Raw genomic sequence first — 16437 nt, 5'->3', positions numbered from 1 at the left:
TTTCTGAGACCACAGCACTAGGGCTGTTAAATCAGGCTCTATCTCATTTCGGTGCAAAGAGTTCCATATGCTATAAATCAAAGGCCTTTCACAAAGAGGCTCCTCTGTTGCCATCTTCGTCATCATTACCTCCTGCTGGGACATGGGTAATAGTCTGCTAATTGGTCTGCCTGCTTCCTGTCTCTTGCTCCTTCATCCTCAGCTTCACATTGCCACCAGAGTTAATTTCCTACAAGAGCTGGATCTGGCCCCATCACGTCCCTTTGTGAAATCCTTCATGTGTTTTCGCCACCTATAGTTCCTTAAAGTATGGGTTCTGGGCCTCCTGCACCAGAAAAGCTGGGCAGGCACATGAAATGCAGGCGTCCTAGGTCCCAGGGGGGCCATATTTTGGGGGCTCTGAAAGCAGAGCCTGAGACAAGGATTTGAGTGCAGGTAGCTTATGGGCAGCTGCTCCTTTGAGGGACAGTCAGGTAGGGCAGGTAAGACTGCAAAAAGGCTTTCAGGCTGGTCACTGCTGTGGGCAACTGGGGCTCCCTCCAGCTAGGACACTGTGAGCGACCTGCAGAAAGAATCTCAGAAATGTCCCTCCAAAGGTGGGGGGTTGGATATTTATCCACTGACCCCCTTCCCTGCAGTTGACGGCTGCCCCAGGGGCACTGATGCCCCGCCACGTCCACAGGCTGAGCCCTCTGGTGGCTTTGGGGAAAGGACCCAAGCAGCAAGGCTGAAAGCCTGGAGGCACTGGGGGTGGAGCCCAGTTGGCATGCCCAGAAACTGTCTCAACTCACTGTGGCTGCAATCAGAGGGGAGCCCAGAGGATGCAGTGTGGGCACTTCACTTGTGACGGATAATCCGGATGGTTTCTTTGCACACAGAAGCTGAAGGATGCCAGGCACGTGAGATGAACTCTGAACCCCTGGTAACCACCTGAAGTGCAGGAGACCTGGGTTTGATCCTGGGTTGGGAAGATCACCCGGAGAAGGGAAAGGCTACCCACTCCAGTATTCTGGCCTGGAGAATTCCGTGGACTGTATAGTCCATGGGTCGCAAAGAGTCAGACACAACTGAGTGACTTTCACTTTCAGCATGACACAAAATGACCTTCACAAGAGGGTCCCTGCCTGGTCTTCTCTCTCCCCCTCTCCTCGCACGTGTGCCCCACATCAGGCAACAATGCTTCACACTTAAAATCGAACCACACCTTCTACTACTGCCCTATTTGGTCATTCTTTTTGACACAAAAATGGTTTTAATAAACAGCTTTCTTGAGGAATGTAATACCTACCTCATACAGTAAACTGGATATATTTAAAGTGTACAACTTAATGGATAAAGAAGATGTGCTAGAAGTATATATATAATGGAATATTAGTCATAAAAAAGAATGAAGTAATGCCATTTGCAGCAACATGGATGAACCTAGAGAATATTATACAAAGTGAAGTAAGACAGAGAAAGACAAATATCATATGATATCACCTACACATGGAATCTAAAAAAAAGACACACATGAACTTATTTGCAAAACAGAAACAGACCCATAGACTTAGAAAACAAACTTACATTTACCAAGTGGGAAAGGAGTGACGGAAGGATAAATTCAGAGCTTGAGATTAGCAGACACACACCTATATATAAAATAGATAACCAACAACGATCTACTTAAAGCACAGAGGACTACATTCAATATTTTGTAATAACCTGTAAGTGAAAAGAATCTGAAAAAGGGTATAAACATATATAATCTTTTATATATATATATATATATATTTGAACCACTGTGCTTTACATCTGAAACTAAAACAACACTGTAAATCAACTATACTTCAATTAAAAATAAATAGTAAAGCATACAACTTAGACAGCAAGGAGACCAAACCAGTCAATCCTAAAGGAAACCAACCCTGAATATTCATTGGAAGGACTGATGCTGAAGCTGAAGCTCCAATACTTTGGCCACCTGATGCGAAGAGCTGACTCATTGGAAAAGACCCGGATGCCGGGAAAGACTAAGGGCAGGAGGAGAAGGGGGCAACAGAGGATGAGATGGTTGGATGGCTTCATCGACTCAATAGACATAAGATTGAGCAAGATCCGGGAGATAGTGAAGGACAGGGAAGCCTAGAGTGCTGCAGTCCAAGGGGTCGCAAAGAGTCGGACACAACTTAGCAACTGAACAACAAATACAACTTGTTAAGTTTTAACACATATACACCCACGATCATTACCTGAAGGCTTCCTCATACCCCTTCGTAATCCCTCCCACCCCACCCCTAGGCAACCACCCACCAGCCTTCTGTCACTACAGATTAGTTTGCATTCTCTAGAATTGTTATACAAAAGGAGTCACACACTATGACCTCCCTGGGGCCTGGGGGTCTGGTTTCTTTCCCCCAGCATAATATCTCCAAGATTCATCCATGTTGCCGACGTGAAGAGTTTTATGCCTTCTTATTGCAGAGGAGCCGTCTATTGTGGGGTGCCCCACAGTCTGTCTGTCCATCCACCTTCACAGCAAACTCTGGGAGGCTGCACCTCCCTCAGGTAGCCTTTGCCTCCTCCCCTCCGCATGAACCCACCCTGCCAAGGGTGCCAGTAACTGGTATGATACCAATCATCCTTGTTGTCTGGATGATTCCAATTGATTCTTGTCCTGGTCTATCACTCACAGGGCCCTCCTTTCACTCCCAAGGGTGCCCTGGTTTGGACTACCCGTCTTAGGGTCCAGCAGGTGACCAGACACACTGGGAAGTTCTCAGTCCTTAGGCAGGTCATCCCCCTGCTTCCTGTTCTCACAGCAGCCCAGGCTCCCTGCTGCTCCTTGACCGGCTGGGCGGTCCTGGGCCTCCTGATTTTCCTGTGTTGTCTCACTAGGTGGTCCCACTCAGGCCCAAGGCCCTAAATTTCATCCTCGTGTTGGTGACTCCCAACTATTTAATTTATTTTACTGGAGTATAATTGATTTACAATGTTGTATTGGTTTCAGGTGTACAGCAAAGTGATTCAGTTATATATATATATCTTTTCCAGATTCTTTTGCATTATGTTTTATTGCAAAATAGTAAATATAGTTGTCTGTGCTATACAGTGGGTCCTTGTTGTTTATCTATGTTATATATAGTAGTTTGTACCCGTTAATCCCAAACTCCTAACTCATCCTTTCCCACTCCCTTTCCCCTTTGGGGAAAAGTTTGTTTTCTATGTTCATGAGTCTGTTTCTGTTTGGTGAATAAATGCATTTGTATCACTTTTTAGATTCCACATAAGTGATACCATATGATATTTGTCTTTCTCTTGACTTTACTTTGGGCTTCCCCAATGGCTCAGCAATAAAGAATCCGCCTGCACTGCAGGAGACATGGAGACATGGGTTCGATCGCTGAGTTGGGAAGATCCCTTGGAGGAGGAAATGGCAATCCACTCCAATATTCTTGCCCAGAAAATCCCATGGACAGAGGAGCCTGGGGGCTACAGCCCATGGGATCGCAAAAGAGTCAGTCATGACTGAGTGAGTAAAGCTCAACAAAGGTTTCACTTCACTTAGTATGATAATCTCTAAGTCCACCCATATGGCTGCAAACAGCATTATTTCATTCTTTTTTATGGCTGAGTGGTATTCCCTTGTGAGTGTGGTGGTTTCGTTGCTAAGTCGTGTCAGACTCCTGTGACCCCATGGACTGTAGCCTGTCAGGCTCCTCTGTTTACGGAATTCTTCAGGCAAGAACACTGGAGTGGGTTGCCATTGTGTGTGTGTGTGTGTGTATATGACATATATATCATATGATATATATATGACAAATATATATATATATATATATATTTTAATCCAGTCTCTGTCAATGGACATTTAGGTTGCTTCCGTGTCTTGGCTAATGTAAACAGTGCTGTTTGGACAGTGGACTCCTGACTGTTCTAATCTCCAATTCTGGCCTCTCTATCCGACCCCAGTGACCACGTGACTACTCCTCCTGCATATCTAACAAGCATCTAAACCTTAACATGCCCCAAACAGAATGATCAGTTTACTCTTCCCAAACCTCATCTTCATCCATCTTAAAAATGGTTCCTTCATTCAACCAACTGCCCCAGACCTAGGAGTCCTTGAGCCCTCTTGCTCTTTCACATACATATCCAATCCATCAGAAGCTCCCATGGCTCCACCTCCCAAAGCCCTCCCTAATCTGACCTCTTCTTCCCGGATGGCCACTGCCTCCTAGCCTGGGCCACCACCATCTCTCCCAGAGATAACAACTGTAGCCTCCTAATTGGTCTCTGTGTTTCCACTCTGCACTGTCACGCACCCGCCCCCAACCCACCCCAGCACACACATTTCATTTTCTGCAGCCAGTCCTTCTTAAAAAGCAACTTAAATCACTAGGGGATTCCCTAGTGGTCCAGTGGTTAGGACTCTGCACTTCCACTGCAGGGGTCCCGGGTTCAATTCCTGGTCAGGGATCTAGGATTCCACAGGCTGTGTGGTATGTCCAGAAAATAGAACAAAACAGCAGCGACAAAAACAAATCAGATCATGGAGCTGCTGCTTAAAACCACCCCACAATTTCCTATCACTCTGAGAATAAATGCCAGCTCCCTTCAGAAGTCAACATAGCCTCTGTGATCTGGTCCCATGATGACCTCTCTCTCCCCTTCCTTTCCCCCTCCCAACACACCACTCCAATTGCTGCTCCTTGATTCTGTGGAGCTCAAGGCCACCTCGGGACCTGGGCAACTGCCTGGCACATTCTGTCCCAGAGACCTGCAAGGCTGGCTCCTCCTTGTCTTCAAAGAGATGTTGCTGCTCTCCCTAAAGCAGGCCCCGGCCCATCCAATCCCCTTTCTAGCCCATGGTCCTGTATTATTTTCTTCCTGTCTCTGACATGGTCTTGTTCATCAGCTTTCTAATTTATTTATTGTCTCCCCCACTCAAAGTTAGGGTTGCCCTGATGGCTCAAGTGGTAAAAAAAAATCTGCCTGCACGCCAGGAGACCGGGTTTGATCCCTGGGTCAGGAAGATCCTTGCAGGAGGAAATGGCAACTCACTCCAGTATTCTTGCCTGGGAAATCCCATGGACAGAGGAGCCTGGTGGCAAATAATCCACGGGGTTGCAAAGAGTTGGCCATGACTGAGCACGCCCCACACACACTCACACACACACTCAAACTTAAGCTCCAGGGGCTTCCCTGGTGACTCAGGGGTAAAGAATCCGCCTGCCAATGCAGGAGACATGGGTTCAATCCCTGACCCAGGAAGACCCCACATATCGTGAAGCAACTAAGCCCGTATGCCACAACTACTGAGTCTGTGCTTTAGAGCCTGAGAGCTGCAACTCCTGAAGCCCACACACCCTAGAGCCCACTGACCACAACGACAGAAGCCACCACAACTAGAGAGGAGCCCCTGCTTGCCACAACTGGAGAAAACCCTTGCTGCAACGAAGACCACAATTAAAAAATAAATAAACAAACTCTGAGACAGCGGAGGTGCTACCAATCTCATCCAAGGGCCCAGCAAGCACCTGGCACACAGTTCTTGCTCAGCCATCATTTTGGAATTACAAACGAATCAACACAGCCACTTTTCTCCCCGGGTAGCACTGCTAACAATCCTCAGAGAACAAACCTGATCAGAAAAATGGCAGCCTGTTGGTTTCAACCCCAGACCGTGTTCCATCTTGCTTTGCCTTCTGATCTACTCTTGGGATATGAGATCGGAGACTCCCAGATGTGTCCATGTAGACTCATTTCCCCGCTTTTGCCTTCCTGAAAAGCTGGGCAGGGAAGCTCTAACTAAATTCCTAGCTCACTGAGCTATTGCTCAGTTTCCGGAGCAATTTGGGATGAGAACCGTCAAGCCTGTGTTAGACGACAGGAACCGGCTTCAATCGTCCAGTTGCGGGATGGCAGGCTGCTATTTGCTGCCTGTCAGAAAAGTCGATTCTCAGAGCACCCTTTTACATGTTTATATGGATGTGTTCTCTGTTTAGCGGAGGCACAGAGCAAGCACGTGCTGTGAATTAATCAGGAAATAGCTATTGGAGAAGGACAGCCTGGGCAGCTTCCAGTGACTAGTTCCGCAAAATTACCGCCATGGAAACATCTGGAGAAGACACGCTGTCACTGAAAGAGGTGGGGGGAGGGGGTGGGGAGCACGCTTTTCAGTCCCACAGTCACGAGGTGGGTATCCTGGATCCCATCAGGAGATGCCTGGTCTCCACAATGGGCTCGTTGACCATCTGCGAACAATCTAGAGCCCCTCCTGATGTCAGCTCTCTCCAAGAAGCCTGGCCGAGGGACTTCCTTGGTGGTCCAAGGGTTAGGAATCCACCTTGCAATGCAGGGGACGTGGGTTCAATCCCTGGTTGGGGAGCTAAGCTCTCGCATGTCAAAACTAAGCCTGTGTGTTGCAATTACTGAGCTGATGGCCGCAACTAGGGAGCCTGTGGGCCACAACGAAAGATCCCACGTGAGGCAGTGAAGATCCCGCATGTCACAGCTAAGACCCAAGACAGCCAAATAAATACATAAAATAAAAAGAAGCCTGGCTGAGTGGGGATAGAGAGGGGGGAGCAGGCTGGGGCAGGGTGTGACCGCCAGTACTCATAGAACTGGACAGGTAGGAGAGAGAAGGTTAGGTTTGAGGCCAGAGGGAGTGGTGGGGGTCCTGGGGGACTGAGAAGCTCATGCCTCCTGCCTGATGGTGTTTAAATCTGCCAAAGTTCCAACACTCTCCAGATCAAACAAGCCATATCTGTAGGTGAATCTGACCCAAGCAACACCAGGGTGGGATCCCAGGTGGGGAACAGCATCTGGGGGTGCCAAGTGTGAACCATGAAAGGCCACAGGCATTGTCCCATGCTGTCCTTCAAACAACTCCAGGGCGGGCATTAGGGCCCATCTGACAGATGAAGAAACTGAGGCTCAGCCTTCCCTGAGGTCACACAGCTGGTGCACAGAGAGCCACTCTCGCTGGCACCCCAATCTCCTACTGCCATCTCTCTCTGGGTCAAGCCAGACCTGGAGAAGGCCTTGGTCTCGGTTGTGCCTGCCTGGCCACTGGCAGAATCACTTGCTTTGGGTGCACTCTGAGCTCCTACTTCTATTTCTCAATTAGTCCTCATGGACCAAGAGTCTCACACTCCCATCCTGACTCCTCCTCACTCCCCAGAGGCAATCGACGTGGGTGCTGGCGGGGGTGGGGTGGGGCATGCCCACGCTCCTGTCCTTGCAGACTTTTCCTATGTATTTATGTACATATTGATGCAACCGTCACAGCTCAAGCACGTGGTCGGAAGCCATCTGAGATACACTTCTGAGTCGTGAGGAAGACAGGGTTGAGATTTTGCAGGTCTGTACTCGTCGATACCCCCTCAATGAAGCTCTGGACAAAGGGTGCCTTTGGGAATAAATCCAAGGGAATATTCTCTTGCTGCTTAAGAATGAGCCTGCTTCCTCCTTCCAACCAGAGGGCTCTAGTCCTATTTCCTCCTTTGCCTTGGCTTCCAAGAATTCCAGGTGAAATTCCGTCCTGCGAATGACCTTACCCTCGAGAATCATTTGTGTGTGTGTGTGTGTGTGTGTGTACTTGTTCCCTTGGTGTTCACATTTTCTTCCTCGTTTAACTAGAGTTATTGCTATGCCCTTTGTTGACGCTGCCTCAAACCACTTTTGCAATGCATTTTCAAAAGGACACTGAAACTCTGTGACTGGCACGTGGTGGAGGGGAGCACCGTTCCTTGTCCAAAAAAAGGGCTTTACCCTTCGTTCCAGCTGCCCAGAACCAATCATGCTGGGACTGTAATGCATTTGAACCCAACAATATTAATATCATTTTGATCTAAGTGATTGAATTGACTCGGTAAGGCCACGTTCCTCCTTGGCCCTGGGGTCGAATGACATGTCTCTTCCAATGAGCACACGAATTGCTCAGGGAAGATGGATGGCGGATCGGTTTCATCATGACAACAAGCCTAGCAGAGGCGGAGGCTCTTGTGCTCACAACACACTTTGCCTAGAGACTAATACCTGGCCCTGAGCACAGGCAGCAAAGCCGGAAGGAAATCATTTGGAGCAAAGCATTGGCTAGGCCCACCTGCCGGATGCCAGGGAGGGTCCACTGCCGGGGTCTGCCACCTCTGGGATCTAATGCCTGATGATCTGAGGCGGAGCTGATGTTAATAATAATAGAAATAAAGTGCACAATAAACGTAATGTGTTTGAATCATCCTGAAACCTAGCCCCACCCCCCGACCCCCAGTCTGTGGAAAAACTGTTTTCCAGGAAACTGGTCCCTGGTGCCAAAAAGGTTGGAGACTGCAGCTTTAAGGCAAAGCCTTCATTGGTATGGGGGCACGACTGGAGTCAAACCAGGTGTGTGCCACTGGACCTCACTCGTGCACAACCCAGGCAGCCCCCCAGCCCAGCTGTTCTGTCTCCTGCTGGGCGCCCGGGCTGGCCCCAATGCACAGGGAGAAGACGAGCTTCCATCCTTCACTGCTTTCTTTGCCCGGGAGTGCTGGGTCCCGAACAGGAGGGGCCAAGGAGCTGAGGGATGATTGGGAGGCTTTTGGGGGACAGGGGCCTTTGGGGAGTGAGCCGCTGCCCCCCAGACAGCCATCATGCAGGCTTCAGGACCCAGCTTGGGAGCTGACCCCTCTGGGAAGCCCCCGGCCTTCCCCATCTGCCCCGCCTGCCTCTTCAGGCAAGGGTCGAGGGTCCTCCTTGGGTCGAGGGTCCTCCTCTGGGCTCTCAGAGCTGAGTGTGCACCAGGACCCCCGTGCCAACGACCTTGTGGTCCTATGTGCAAACCTGTCCTTGCCCAGATGGAGGCCTTCAAGGATGGGGAAACGGGCCTATTCCTATCTATCTTAAGATCAGGCTCTGAAAACTAAAGCTGCTCCTTCCTGGAGCATCTGAACTAGAATGCTTTATTGTGGATGAGATCTCAATGACTTTTCGTCTGTCCCTTGGGAGGAAGACCAATGAAAACCCTTCTTTGTGACACAGTAACTTGATGAAGATGGTGGGGCATGTGACACTTTACAAGCTGCAGATAACCTACTACAAGCCAGGCTGGAAGCCAATGACTGACGTCCTCTCCCCCACAAAGTCACAGAGGAGGAAGGACGGGGGTGGGATGTGACAGACGGGGTCACTAACTGGAGCCCCTACGGCTGATCCTGGGCTGGTTTGGCCCACAGAGGAGTTAAATGTTCAGAACCAGCTGATGCTGTCCAAAAACTGAGAGTGCTCACATAACAATGTGCATTTTTGGCTTCTCTTAAAAATTTAGGCCATCTGGCAGGCCAGGGCCAGGGCAGGGATAGCTGCCCTAGGCAGGTCCTGGCTCACCGGGGACCACAGTGCCCCTCTATTGAAAGGCAGGGCCAGATGGTGGGCACCAGACTGCCTGGGAGTCATGTGACCACCAGCAAGCTGTTCTGCACCTCAGTTTCCCCATCTGTAGGATAGAGCTGACCACCATAGTACCCATCTCACTGCAGTTCGGAATAAATGAGCTGATATATGTAAAGTCCTTTGAATGCCGCCTGGCACATAATACACACTCAAGAAGCTGCCATCTTTGTCTTGTACCCAACCTACTGCCTGGATGGCTATACCCGCTGACACTGGCTGCTCAGGGCTACGGTGGCCAGAGACCCCCTGCTCCCCTAAGGCCGGGTGCAGTGACCCCCTGTTCCTGCCCCAGGTTGGCAGCAGGTTCAGGAGAACCCCATTCATTCTAGGATGGGGCCTAGAATTACTCTCGCTAACTTAGGTCAATACTCCTTGAGTTGGGATTAATAGATACATACTACTATATAAGGGCTTCCCTGATAGCTCAGTTGGTAAAGAATCTACCTGCAATGCAGGAGACCCTGGTTCAATTCCTGGGTTGGGAAGAATCTGATGGAGAAGGGATAGGCTACCCACTCCAGTATTCTTGGGCTTCCCTTATGGCTCAGCTGGTAAAGAATAGGCCTATAAGGTGGGAGACTTGGGTTCATTCCTTTGGTTGGGAAGATTCCCTGGAGAAAGGAGAGGCTACCCACTCCAGTATTCTGGCCTGGAGAATTCCATGGACTGTCCAGGGGGTCCCAAAGAGTCAAGACACATCTTTCAGTTTGACATAAAATAGATAACCAACAATGACCTTCTGTTGGTTATGGGTAATGATACTCAATATTTTGTAATAACTTTTAAGGGGAAAGAATGTGAAAGGAATCTATCTATTTATCTATCTATGTGTGTGTGTGTATGTGTGTGCATATATGTATGTATGTATACATATACATGTATGTGTGGTCAGTCACTCAGTTGTGTCCGACTCTTTGCAAACCCAAGGACTCTAGCCCACCAGGCTCCTCTGTCCATGAAATTTTCCAGGCAAGAATCCTGGAGCGGGGTGCCACTTCCTACTCCAGGGGATCTTCCAGCGCCAGCAATCAAACCTGAGTCCCTGTGTCTCCTGAACTGGCAGGCAGATTCTTTACCGCTAGTGCCACTTGGGAAGCCCATCTATACATACCCATACATAACACACACACACACACACACACACATTAATATATAACTGAATCACTTTGCTGTACACCTGAAACGAACACAATATTGTAAATCAACTATATTTTAATTGAAAAAAAAAAAAAAAGAAGATTCCCCTTGATCTGGGCTCAGGCCCCAGCTGGCAATTCTTGCAGTTTTATCCAACCCAGCATGGACCACACGGGGGCCCCTCAGGATCCTGGCCTGTGTGAGACACAAAAGAGGAAAGCAGGGCTCCTCTCCTTGAGGAGTTCACAAAAGCCTGAATAATTAGGGGTCACAGACTCAAATGCTTACAGTACCGCCAACGTGGGAGGGACGGAAGCCGGGGAACACCCGCCTACAAGTCTAGAGGCTGCAGGAGTCACTGGGCTCCAGCCGGCGGACACTACAGAGGGAATACCACCACTCATCAGAAGCCAGCCTTCCACGTTGTCAAATGTTTCACAAGCTGTGCAACGTCGTGAGCGCCAAATGGAGCACGCCTGCAGGATACATTTGGCCAGGGGCACCTGTTTGTCTGAGACATGGGAGGCTCAGGAAACTGACGGATACCCTAGGGAAGCACGAAATCTGGTGCCCAGAAGGGGCGGCTGAGACCACCAGCAGGGGCCTGGGGCAGGCTGGGGGTGTGCGGGAAGCTGATGGGTGAAGAGAGACTTAAGTAGAACTTCGAAGTTTCCAAAGACAGGGTTTGTAATAAGACTGGCTACGCGTTCCAGGTGCTGGGCAGGGCAGGAGCAAAGTCACAGAGGAGAGAAGAGTTCCCTGGGGACCAGAGGGGATGGAGGTTCCATAAGGATGGACGCACCAGAGAGCCCGTTTTCTGAGAGCGGAGGAGGCACATGTGCGCAGGGCCCACAGAAACATGTCAAGTGGGAGGGGTGGTGTGGTGTCAGGACCACGGTGCCACTGTGTCAGGGACACACATGAGAGTGATGGCGACTGCCGCACCCCAACTCAGCTCCACCAAAGCTCCCAGGAGTGGATGTGACCTGATGTCACCAGATCTTCTAGTTAAAGGTACCTATTTTTCATGGAAACTCACCAATTTTTAAATGTTAGTAATTAAAAAAAAAAAAAAGCAGAGACATTACTTTACCAACAAAGGTCCGTCCAGTCAAAGCTATGGTTTTTCCAGTAGTCACCTAGGAATGTGAAAATTGGATCATAAAGAAGGCTGAGCACCAAAGAATTGATGCTTTTCAACTGTGGTGTTGGGGAAGACTCTTGAGAGTCCCCTGGACAGCAAGGAGATCAAACCAGTCAATCTTAAAGGAAATCAATCCTGAAGATCCGTTGAAAGGACTGATGCTGAAGCTGAAGCTCCAATCCTTTGACCACCTGATGCAAAGAACTGACTCACTGGAAAAGACCCTGATGCTGGGAAAGATTGAAAACAGGAAGAGAAGGGGATGACAGAGGATGAGATGGTTGGATGGCATCACCAACTCGATGGACATGAGTTTGAAGAAAGCGCTGGGAGTTGGTGATGGACAGGGAAGCCTAACATGCTGCAGTCCATGGGGTTGCAAAGAGTCAGAGATGATTGAGTGACTGAACTGAACTGAATTGATTCAAAGAACTTTGTGGACTTCCCTGGTGGTCCTGTGGGCTTCCCTGATAGCTCAGTTGGTAAAGAATTAGCCTGCAATGCAAGAGACCCCAGTTTGATTCCTGGGTCAGGAAGATCCCCTGGAGAAGGGATAGGCTACCCCCTCCAGTATTCTTGGGCTTCCCTTGTGGCTCAGCTGGTAAAGAATCTGCCTGCAATGTGGGAGACCTGGGTTTGATCCCTGAGTTTGGAAGATCCCCTGGAGAAGGGAAAGGCTACCCACTCCAGTATTGTGGCCTGGAGAATTCCGTGGACTGTATAGTCCATGGGGTCACAAAGAATCGGATATGACTGAGGGATTTTCACTTTCACTGGTGGTCCTGTGGTTGAGAGTCTGCATTCCAACGCAGGGGATGTGGGTTCAATCCCTGGTCGATCCCACATGCTGCAGGGCAACTAAGCCTGCGTACTACAACTGGAGAGAAGCCCGAGCGCCTCAACTCAGACTCAGTGCAGCCAAATAAATAAATAATTTAAAACACACACACACACACACACACACACAAAACCCAAAGAATTTTGAAAACACAGTGTGAGCCAGCTGCAATCTGTGAGCTGCCTTCGGTCCACCAGGGCACAGCCTCTTCCCAGGATGTCTGGGGCAGCACATGCTGGCCGGGGACTGTGGTCACTCCCCTGAAGAATTCTGTAGCAGCTAGGCCCCCAGCTCATCCCCTGCCACTGTCCTGGCCCCACCGAACTGTGGTTTGCAGGGGTCCCCCTGGGCCCACCTGCCTGGGCAAGAGCTCACAGGGGCAGACAGCATGTCTGATTCCTGGCCCCAGCACAACATCTGGGGCGATCGATATGGCTCTGCCAATGAGACAGAGGGACTGAGCAGATGAGTGAGCCGAGCGGGAGATGGAGGAGACAGCAGGCAGCAGGGGAAGGAGGAGCTGGACTTGGAAGGAGGCAGGTTCGGGCAGTGGAAACGGTAGGACCTAAAGATGACTGGCAGGGAGGGGCACAGGAGGAGCGGAGGATTCAAAGGTGGGAGTCAAGCGCTGCTGCAGACAGCAAAAGGAAGCAGAGCCTGGAGTGGGGCTGAGGGGCCTGGGGTTGGGGTACCAAAGCAAGGGCTTCAGTACATGGCCGGGCAGAAATGCCAAAGAAAAGCATCTCATGGCCAGGAGAGAAGCTTGGTTCAGAAATTAAGCCTTGGGGTAGGTTTAGATTTGGGAGCTGATGAATGTGTTTGCCAGCAGGTGACTTCCACGATCTTAGAGGAAAAGAAAAGGACCTAGTCTGGGTCTCATTTTCTACTTTCCCTGGTGATTTTTCCCTCCTTACCCAGCACTTCAATTTTTCATTGGGAATCCACCCTTCCCTTGACCTTACTTCATGTGGATAATGTAGGCCTCGCTCCAACTCGCAACCCAGGCCAGGGGGCCATAGACCTGGGGCTTTCTGCAAGCACTCCTGAAATCAAGAGCAATGTCAGCGGAAACCACCATTTGGAACCGGAGAATGATGCCAACACAGAGGGAGGAGATTCCTGATGGCATCATGTGAACTCCTGGATCCTGCCATGCCTGAAGGCAGCCAACTCATACTCTCCTGTAACATGGGCCAAAGAACGCTTTTTTGTCCTTAAGCTGGATTTAATTGGGTTTTCTTGTCTTTTGTTACCAAAAGAATCCTGGCTGATAACACTAGTGTTGGGACTGAGAATTTTAATCAACAGATTCAGCTACTAAGTCAGTCCTGGCCAAGGCAGGCAGGAGGGGGGAGAGGAGAGCTCTACCCTCTAGGGGGTCTGGGATTTGTCTTGCTGTCCTAGGCTGGCCCCTGCACATGGGTGAACAGCCCTCTCTGCTTAGACATCTGACTGGTCCCAGAAGCAGCTCGTCCCCTGGTCTGTGCAGTACAGAGATACAGGCCTCAGCTTCTACCCCTGTTCTGCATCTGTGTTCTCATTCCTGCTGGGAGTACAGTTTGCCTCTGAATTCCAACCTTCTGGTTGGAGCCTGAACACCTCATGGGGCCCTCTCTCTCAAGGTGGAATTCTCTGCTCACCTCTCTGTCCTCTGCTGGCTGGGGGCCTGCTTCAAACCTGAGCCTCCTGGACCTCTCAAGGTGACCATGCCTTACCTTCCCAAGCATGGACTCTGCACACAGACTTTAGAGGCTGCAGCCCACCCACCAGACAGCACCCTCTAGCAGCTGACAGTGGCCCAGACCAAGCCCGAGGTCAACACCTAAGGAAGGCTCTTGCGCATCTGGGTCAGTGCCCTTCCTCCCAGCCACCCTATTAAGATGCCATCGTGGTCCCCAAGGGCTTCCCAGATGGCACTATTGGTAAAGAACCTGCCTGCCAATGCTGGAGACTTAAGAGATGCAGGTTCAATCCCTGGGTCGGGAAGATTCTCTGGAGAAGGGCATGGCAACCCACTCCCGTATTCTTGCCTGAAGAATCTCATGGGCAGAGGAGTCTGGTGGGCTACAGTCCATGGGGTTGCAAAGAGTCAGACATGATGAAGTGACTTAGCATGCACACACACGAATGCTCGCCAGGCCCGAGGATGCTCGCCAGGCCAGAGGTGCCCAGACCCTACCACATGGCAGAGCCATCAGGCTACACTGACTCAGTGGCCCAAACGAAGGTCACATCTTTGACTTCAAAGCCATTGCCATGTTTGGCCTAGGTTTGTATCCTGATCCAAACGAATCAACTGTTGGGACTTCCTTGGTGTCCAGTGGTTAAGACTCCACTCTTCTACTGCCCTGGTGGCTCAGATGGTAAAGAATCCGCCTGCAATGCAGGAGACCTGGGTTCGATACCTGGGTCAGGAAGAATCCCCTAGAGAAGAGAACAGCTATACCAACTCCAGTATTCTTGCCCAGAGAATTTCATGGACAGAGGAACCTGACAGGCTATAGTCCTTGGGGCTGCAAAGAGTCAGACACACCTGAGTGACTAAGACTCTTCCACTGCAGGGGCCGAGGGTTCAATCCCTGGTCAGGGAACTAAGATCCTGCATGCCACATGGTGTGGCCAAACAAATTAACTATTAAAAATTAGGCAGTTAGGGATATTTGAATGTGGACTGGGTACTGAAGCATAATAATGAATGATTGTCAGGTATGATAGCAGCATCGGGATGATATAAAAACAAACTTCTTATCTGTTAGAGATGCACGCAAAATATTATGAGTGAAATAATATGATACCTACAATTTCTTTTTAAATGTTAGGGGAAGAGAGGAAACAAAAATGGCAGAATATAGATAACTATTGAAGCTGGAGAAGGGTACATAGGTTGTTAATGAACTAATCTCTTCACTTGTGTTCATTTGAAAATCCATCCCTACTCCACCATGAAAGGCCTTTCTGAAAATACAAATATTGCCCTGGGATGAATTGAATCTATCCATGGTGCATTCTAGAAGCACTGAGACCCTCATCCAAGCCACCAAGCTAGACTATGGAGGCCCCAAAATGCCTCTTCTTGGGGCTCCGCCTTCTCTCTGACCCCTTCTCCAAAAAGCATCCAGAAAATGATCTTTTAAATTCCTCAATCAGATTGTGTCACCCTTTGCCCAAAACCCTCCCATAATGATACCAAGAGCTGATCTTTGTATACAGTTCATGAAGGCCAGGAATTATTATGAGCACTTCATAAGTCTTCAGTTCAGTTCTGTTCAGTTCAGTCGCTCAGTCGTGTCCAACTCTTTGTGACCCCATGATTCGCAGCACACCAGGCCTCCCTGTCCATCACCAACTCCTGGAGTTCACTCAGACTCACGCTCATCCCATATGTCTTAACTGAACAATAATCACCCCCATTTTACAGATGAGGAAACTGAGTCAGAGAGGCACAGAATAACACTCCCAAGGTCACTGATCTAGGACGAGGAGGAGCCAGGGTTTGCCCCAGCCAAGCTGGCTCTGACCCTCTCCCTATTCTGCCTTCAGACCAGTGAGGTCTACATGACCTGGTTCCCTCCAACCCCTGAGCCAGGGTTTGCCCCAGCCAAGCTGGCTCTGACCCTCTCCCTATTCTGCCTTCAGACCAGTGAGGTCTACATGACCTGGTTCCCTCCCACCCCTGAGCCAGGGTTTGCCCCAACCAAGCTGGCTCTGACCCTCTCCCTATTCTGCCTTCATATCAGTGAGGTCTACATGACCTGGTTCCCACCCACCCCTGGGGGCCTCCCCTTACACTTTCCTTTGTTCACCAGCTCAGTCTCTGCCTAAACTGGCTGTTCCTGCCTCAGAGCCTTTATTCTTGCTATGCCCCCTGCCAAGAATTCCCTTCCCACTTATGTCCCCATGG

General features: G+C 49.9%; 1 protein-coding gene and 1 non-coding gene across 2 annotated transcripts in view; one reads left to right on the top strand and one right to left on the bottom strand.

Moving 5' to 3' along the window:
- Positions 1 to 16437, bottom strand: part of KATNIP (katanin interacting protein) — a 236744-nt gene that overhangs the window by 50808 nt on the left and 169499 nt on the right. The window lies entirely within an intron of this gene.
- TRNAG-UCC (transfer RNA glycine (anticodon UCC)) lies at positions 4387 to 4459 on the top strand. The gene has a single exon. It is a non-coding gene; the product is annotated as a tRNA-Gly (tRNA).

The sequence above is a fragment of the Bubalus kerabau genome, chromosome 23 (genome assembly GCF_029407905.1).
Source record: "Bubalus kerabau isolate K-KA32 ecotype Philippines breed swamp buffalo chromosome 23, PCC_UOA_SB_1v2, whole genome shotgun sequence".
NCBI classification, from domain to species: domain Eukaryota; kingdom Metazoa; phylum Chordata; class Mammalia; order Artiodactyla; family Bovidae; genus Bubalus; species Bubalus kerabau.
This window is presented reverse-complemented; position numbering and strand designations above follow the sequence as displayed.